Source organism: Alligator sinensis, unplaced genomic scaffold (assembly GCF_000455745.1).
Source record: "Alligator sinensis unplaced genomic scaffold, ASM45574v1 scaffold741_1, whole genome shotgun sequence".
NCBI classification, from domain to species: domain Eukaryota; kingdom Metazoa; phylum Chordata; order Crocodylia; family Alligatoridae; genus Alligator; species Alligator sinensis.
Window position 1 is genome coordinate 1,252,390 of NW_005842212.1, and position 7,314 is coordinate 1,259,703.

The window sequence follows — 7,314 nt, forward strand, 5'->3', positions numbered from 1 at the left end:
TGAAAAATAGGACTGTAGTGCATCCAGTAGCACCGCTGAGTATTCAAGTTGTCCAGTATTTCCCATTGTAAATGCCTTTTTATGGTTATTGATAACTGTCAAACTTGAACCATATCTGCTGAAATTATCCATGCAGGCTGTGTCCCCCCCAGAGACTTCTTTTTTGCGGGGGGGAAAAAAATATCCAAAACAGTTCAGAACATTGTAAGAATGAGGCCAGGGGAAAATACACTGTGTTTTTTGTCCATGTAAAAATTTTGGGGAGTGTTTGTTTTGTTTAATCCCTGTGCACAGCCGTGGCTCTTGTGCCATATTGCAGCTCAACGTCAGGGACAGAATCTAGTTCTCTGGGGAGATATTCAATTCCTTTAACCTCGGGAACTCTCCTCCCCCTTTCTCCAGTCCCCTTCCTCCCTCGCTGTTTCCCCATCCAGCTTGTGCAGGGATTTGCTTCGCGATGCAGCCCTGACGGAGCTCCAGAGCAGATCATCTTGTGTTGAATGAGGATGGGGTCCCATGGGGAAAAATACAACACGCAGTTGTGTAATAAAATCTGTGTTCTAATCCCTATGTACAAAGGAGTTCAAATTAACTTTAATTTGGGCATTTCCTAACTTTGAGTGCTGACTCTGTAGATTTAACGTTCCCTTCAGTGTTTTGCATATGTATGTACATGAAATATAAACCGATGCCAAAAAGCTGAAGCTGTCTAGCAACACATTTTGAACAGTTGTGTGTGTACATGCTGTGTATCATTTCACCTAGCATATAAGTTTTATGGGGTGAGCATTGTGCGCGAGACCCGTTCTGCTGGAATTCGCACGTTGGTCCTCCGCGGCCTCCCATTGCTGCCACGTGCTGAAGAGGTAAAAGAACTGGACTCCTTGCCAGCAATCGCCATCTGACTTCTTTTTTGTTCTTATCTTGCTCTTAGTACCGCAGTGTTTGCCTTTGGGATTTCAGAGCCGGGTTCTGGGTAATGTCAGAAATGTAATACTGTAAACCAAAAAACTGTGAAGCCCACAAAGGCTCTTTGAGTCAAAATGCTAAAGAATGCTTGGCTCTAAGGCTCCCCCCCTCCTTTTTTTCCTCCAAGCTGGACTGGTCCTGTAGTCCTTACTCACGTGAGTTGTCCTGACTTAGGTGAGCATAGTCCCACTGACTTCAGAGAAATTGCTTAGTGGGGAGAGTTGGGTGACTAGGGCCAGTTCTAAATCTTTGAGATTGCGGCCTGTTGTATTGACTAGTATTTGTCTCTGTTTTATCAGTTTTGCCTCTGTTGGCTCTTGTATTCTGAGACTGGAAGCTCTTTGGGGCAGGAGACTCCTTTATTCTGGGTTTGCATGGTACCCAAGCAGTTTTGTTGCCGGAAACATTCTCCTTGCACATCCTCATAGGGTGCGTCCAGAAGAGTGCGTTTCCCCAGGAACAAATGGAGGCTGCTGGTCCCTGGGGAAAAGCCCATGCGTGTGCGCTCTGGCACGCGGCAAGTTGGCCCACGTTGGGTAGGAGAGGCTGGGGCCAGCACCTGGGCTTGCTCCCAGTCTGTCCTGGGGGCCTCTTGGGGCTCCAGTGGTGGTGACCTGGGTGCACAGAGCCTGGCCGGCAGCTGGCGTGTGGCTCCAGCCAGCCAGGCTCTGCCACCATGTGCGCTCGCTGCCTCACTACTTTTTGCTGTGGGTATTTTTAGCACTGGGCTGTCCGGTGCCAAATCCTCAAGATCTCTGGAGCAGACCTTGCTCTAGAAACTAATAAGGGAAACCTTTTTAAGTTAACTGTGGGCCATATTAAATAGGGCCCATTTTTAATTAAATTTAAGAATACTGTGTGTGTATGTATGTATTTGTGTGTGTATATATATGTATATTTTAATTCATGTATCTGCTGGAGGAGGGGACAGAGTAGATGATGACTGCGTCTGGTGGGGGGAGTGTGTTATGCTTACTGAGCAAACGTGCATTTCGGCATGAGTTTGGATATATTGTACGTAGGTCCAGAGCGGTAGATGGCAAATGAAAGGTAAATAAAACACATGTTTCTTGTACAAGCCTCCAAAAGTCTACTTCAAGCACTTTTTCTCTCATCCCTTATTTTATCTTTCCCACTAACTTCCTGTTACCTGTTGTTTTTACTTTTTTTGTACTATTTACTGAATCTGTAGTATTTTGGGGATCTTTAAACTAGATGACACACTTCTTTTGGCTTCTGTTAACCTGTAACAAATTATCTAAATCATTAGTTGTTTTTATATAAGGGAAAATTGAGTTCAGCTGATCCATTGGTTTGAGCTACATCATTGAAGTGCAAATATAACTTTTAATAGTGCCGAAGTGCACTTGTTTTTAATTCTTATTATCAGTGACTTAGCTTTTAATCTGAGCTTCTTAAAAATATGAGGAGTCATTTATGAGTAAACGAAATCAGTAAAAAAAAAAAAAATTGCTTGGTCTTGTTTAATTTACTGCAGGCCTGAGGGTTTTTATTTAATTTTTTCATAATGGCTTTAATTATTAGGAAATATGCACTTGCTGACCTCTTGATGATGGTTTGTGTTTTTGTTTTTTTTCATTGCAAATCGGGTAGTTTAGTTTCCGGTAATTAAATTTGCATTGCAGGCAGTTGGCATGCGAGGGGCATGGGGAAGAAACCCAGCAGGAGAATACCACATCTTAGTTTCCTTCCTTTCCCCTCTTCTCCCCACCCCTGCTTATTATTTTTTCCTTTTTAATGATCCCAAAGTGCCATTCAGACGAGGTGCCTGCCTAGCTATCTTACCCTGCAGCCCATGGAAATCTGGACCTCCTCCAGTGGGGCCAACAGCATGGCAAAAGGTTGAGCCCTCTGTTATGGGAGGATTAGTTTGTCTCCTCCTTGAGAAAAGGTGTTTCAGGAGAAGCCACCTGTAGCAACTGGCAACTGCACACTCTGGCAAACAAGCCAACCTTTCGATTTGACAGCACTCATCTTTCGGGAGGCCTTGGCAGCAGATACATACTCTACTAATATGAGTATGCTGAAGGCAACCAGTCCCCAAGGTTTTCTTGTGCAACCTAAATTCCCAATAAATGTAGGGAGTTTGAGGTGAGCAAGGGTAAGCAGACCTGAGTCTGCTACTAACGATATTACCCCCGAGGGCAGCAGAGCTGGGGCTGTAAGAGATCCTGATGGTGCACAGAAGTGGCAATAGGAGCTGCCCACTGAGCGCTCCCAAATGAACAGTTCCAGAAGGAGAGAGGGGGAAAAGTTATTTTTAATATTAGTTGGCTTCCTTCCATGGCAGCCTTTCAGCTCAGTTGTGTGGCTTTGTGCAATAGCTTTGTTAGTCCTTCTTTTCAAAAGGCCGTGTCGGGGACCTGTTTCTCTTGCACACGAGGAAGGGTGCTTTTTACGTGACTTTCCCGAAGGTAGTGTAGACATGCCAAGAGGGGGAGACGCGTTTCATTTCGTGGCGTTTAGTGTTAATTGCACGTTTTCAACCCATCTGCCCTAATAGTGCCTGATCCCGTCATTTTAAGAAGTTCAGTGTAATCCACTGGCCTGTTTGTGCTGCAGTCATTTCAGGATCCAGGGCGGGATTTGCATTCCTGGGGCCAAATTCTGAACCCTTAGACCCTTGATGTTGACAAAGGTTTGCAGTGGTGTAGTCAAATGCAAAATGAGGCCCTTTGTTTGTGGGGTTTGGGGGGTTTTTTTTTCCCCTTATACACTTGGGGCTATGCATTTGCCAAAGAATAACAAGCATCCTAATGAGCGGATCTGTCTGAAAGGTGGTGCTCGGCTAGTTAGAAAACTCTCTGATGCAAACCACTTATAGACGGTGTCTCCACTCCAATTTGTACAAGCTGATACAGCCTGTAGATTTATACCAGCTGTTATCACCTGAGATGATTTTTTTAAATAAGAGTATCCCAGGCAATTTGTACTTGATTAGTCTGATTTGTGTTACGGAAAAAGCTGAGAGAAACCAGATTAACGGGTAGAGCAGCTCAAAGAAACAGCCGGAGAATGGCAGGTCTGATTTGCCTCGTCGGGCTGCCAGCATGTTGAAGCGGAGCCAGGAATGTTGTGGGCCGTGAAATGTTTTTGTTTCGCTTCATCAGCTTTATATATCCAGGCCCTAATCAGGTCTGTCATGTTGAGGGGGGAAAGAAGGCAGGAGGAAAACCAGGTTTAGGGACAACGGTGCCCCCCTGGGCGCTCCCTTCCCCCCAGGTCAGCGGTGCTGCAGGCAGGGTGCAGTTGGGCGGAGAGGTGGAGCCGCTTGCGCTGCCCAGCCCGGTTCCTCCTGAGCAGCAGCTGGAGGTGGGGAGGCATGCTGGGCTGGGCACAACTGGGCACCAGTCCTCCTCCTGTTTCCAGCAGGGGTGGGGTGGAGGGAGAGCATACACGCATGTGCGGCACCCCCCTGACCACGTGTCCTGGGCGGTCGTCCACGTTGCCCACTCCTAAGGCTGGCTCTGGGCGGAGGGTCCCTGTTGGGAGCACCTGTGTGATTAATGCAAAGAAAGGCTATTTAAGGAATCCTTTACTCTCTCAAGGGAATTAGAAAAACAAACCAAAAAACCAACTAAGTGGTGTTATTTTTCCAGCACCGTCTTGGCTTTTGCTGTTGTTCCTCTGTTGAACTAGTGCAGGCTGATTAATTAGATGGAACAATATATTATACAGAAAACTGGGCCAGATTAAAACTCTTGTTCCAGACACCTCATAACTATGATTAACTGGAGACCCACCTCCAAATCCGGTATCTTCAGCTGAGCTCTGTACAGTGTAGTAAGGGATATAGGAGTCCAGGGGAGAGGACTGGTTCGAATGAGCCCGTTCTTGGAGCATCTCATCTGTGTGAATGCTGGTTAAGTTGTACGGACTTATATGGTAACATTTAATTCCTCCTCGTGCTTTTTTTTTTTCTTTCCCCTCTCATAAATTCTTCAATACAAATAACCAATTTTAACTTGACAATACTGAAATGAAGTTAGTTCCGAGAGATTTTGGCTTGAAGAAGACTGCTAGATCAATTAATCTTTTCTTTTTGGAAAGAGTCTATCACAGAAAAATGCTCTGCATCTGTTTTAAATATCCAGTAATTAAAAATAAAGGAAAAAAGATGATCAAATTTCCATACAAAGTGTGGGGAGTAATTATGGTTACCGTTTTCCAACTGTAAGCTCACATACTTTTCAATGGGAATGTTGCAGCCCAAACTAATTTGGCACGGAGGGAACTAATGAAGGACAACTTGCTATGTGAATGCCTTACCTTGTTTAAAATGTTCATAAAAAATATCACATAGTCCTTATGCAGCTCTAAAAAAACAAACCAGATGAGCAACGCCTAGGCTGAATGAGGCAGGTCCATACAGGATTGTAAGACCATTACAGATAGCCCACGTCCTGATGGGAGGGGCTGCAGTGACTATGAATCTGTGGGCACGTCTACATGAGACGCATTTTAAGGTGCATTAGGGCACGCATCTACATGTGCACACCCTTAATGTGCTTCAAAAATGGCAATTTTGGGTTAACGCAGGTATCAAATTTAGGCACGAATAGTTAAAGCACATTAACACATATAGATGCATTAAAGCTCATTAAAGTCATGTGTGTAGACTGACTTGGGACTAACTTTAGTCCCAAGTCAGTCCACACACATGGCGTTAATGCGCTTTAATGCATCTACACATGTAGACACCTACCTAAACCTGCTTAACGTGCATTAAGCTAATGCACGTTCACTTTAAATATGCTTAAATGCACGTGTAGACACCCACTGAGTGGTAACTCCTCAAGTCATTTGCTGATCCATGTTGTGTTAGGTGGCATTGAGCTAATGCGTTCTGGTAGAAATGAGCTGAATTTTGAACCTGAGCCCTGACCATTCAGAGAGGCCTCTGTGACTTCTGGGAGCGTACGGGTGTCAACTCTAATGAGGAATGATGTCCCGTCTGCCCTATATTTGGTATTCTGCATTCAGTAATTATGATTTCCTGCCTGAGGTGTGGATGATATGGTCTAAATGCCTTGGAAGGTGATGTTTAGCTTCTGGCAAAATGGGATTCTTGCCTTGATCATGGTCAGGTTGATCCATTTTAAACTAGATGTTGTAGATATAGACATCCCGAATCATAATTACTAATCCGACAGCCCCAGCACTCCTGTATTAGTCATAGTGTGTTTAGTCAATTAGTCATTGTGCCGATGTACTTGTCACGGTGGAGAATGCTCAGAGCAGTAGTTTTGGTGATTTTAAGCTCCTACTAAACAGAGGAGAAGCAGGGGATCAATATGACCTAAATAAGAAAAAACATCAAAACATTGTTCCTTCTCTCCTATTCTTCCCATTCTGAGACCGGCCAAGTCCTGCAGCTTTTCTGAATGCAGACGAAACGCTGGTTCACCTTGACTGGTAAGATAGTCTTGGTATAACTCATTGAAGAATACAACTGGCTTTTATTTGTAGGCTCACCATTATGTATGATCTCTGACACTGACATTTTAATGGGATAGCGCAGATGTGAAAACCTTCCACCGGTCTCTGGCAGGATTCCCAACCCAGGGTTTCCAATGGAGGAGATTTTATTTATTTATTTTTAACCTTTTAGCATGTTTCACTTTTTTTTTCAGGACCTGTCAGCCCATTTTAAAGGGTTTAGGCTTAATAGAAGACAGTATACTGCATGTTATACGTCTGCAGTTGTATGAACTAAGTAAGCATTGTGCTAATATTTTTTTTGTTAGATGTGAGGTCCTGGATTTGAAAATTTGCTCTACGTTATGAAACCTAAATAAATGCTATAACTATTTTAGTATTGCTGGGTTTAAAAAACACAACAACCCTGCAACCCAATAATGAACAGTTGAAAGGGGCATAAGCAATGCAGTTTTAAAACTGCTGGTTTGAATTTTGATTCACCGGTGCCTTATGTTGCAGAACAGAGAGAGACTTTTCCATCTGTCTGTTTAGCAAGCTGTACTGTGTTGCGTTTTTCCAGCGGGTGTCCAGTCTTTTGCCAAGAAGGATAGGAAATATGCATAAAATCAATGGGATATGCATAAAATCAATTATTTAGCTCTTTAAAGTTTCTCAGACCGTCTGCTTTAAATGAGTAGCTGCCTGCGCTGAATCGGCCCAGCCCTCCGGCTACGCGGTGTTTATCTGTGATATGCTGGGAACTAAAGGCATTTAAGTAGTGGCTTCTGTTGGTTCCCTTGCTGCCGACCTTTGGCTCCTGGAGCCATGCCCTGTTCCTTGCCAGAAGTGCTCCTTCCCTGATCACCAGTAGGGTGGGAGATGGGTTAAATAAATAGGTCTTTC

The 7,314-nt window shown here is 44.2% G+C and overlaps 1 protein-coding gene across 1 annotated transcript in view; it reads left to right on the top strand.

Annotated features, from left to right (window-relative positions):
• COL23A1 (collagen type XXIII alpha 1 chain) overlaps nt 1-7,314 on the top strand; it is a 291,209-nt gene that overhangs the window by 31,408 nt on the left and 252,487 nt on the right. The window lies entirely within an intron of this gene.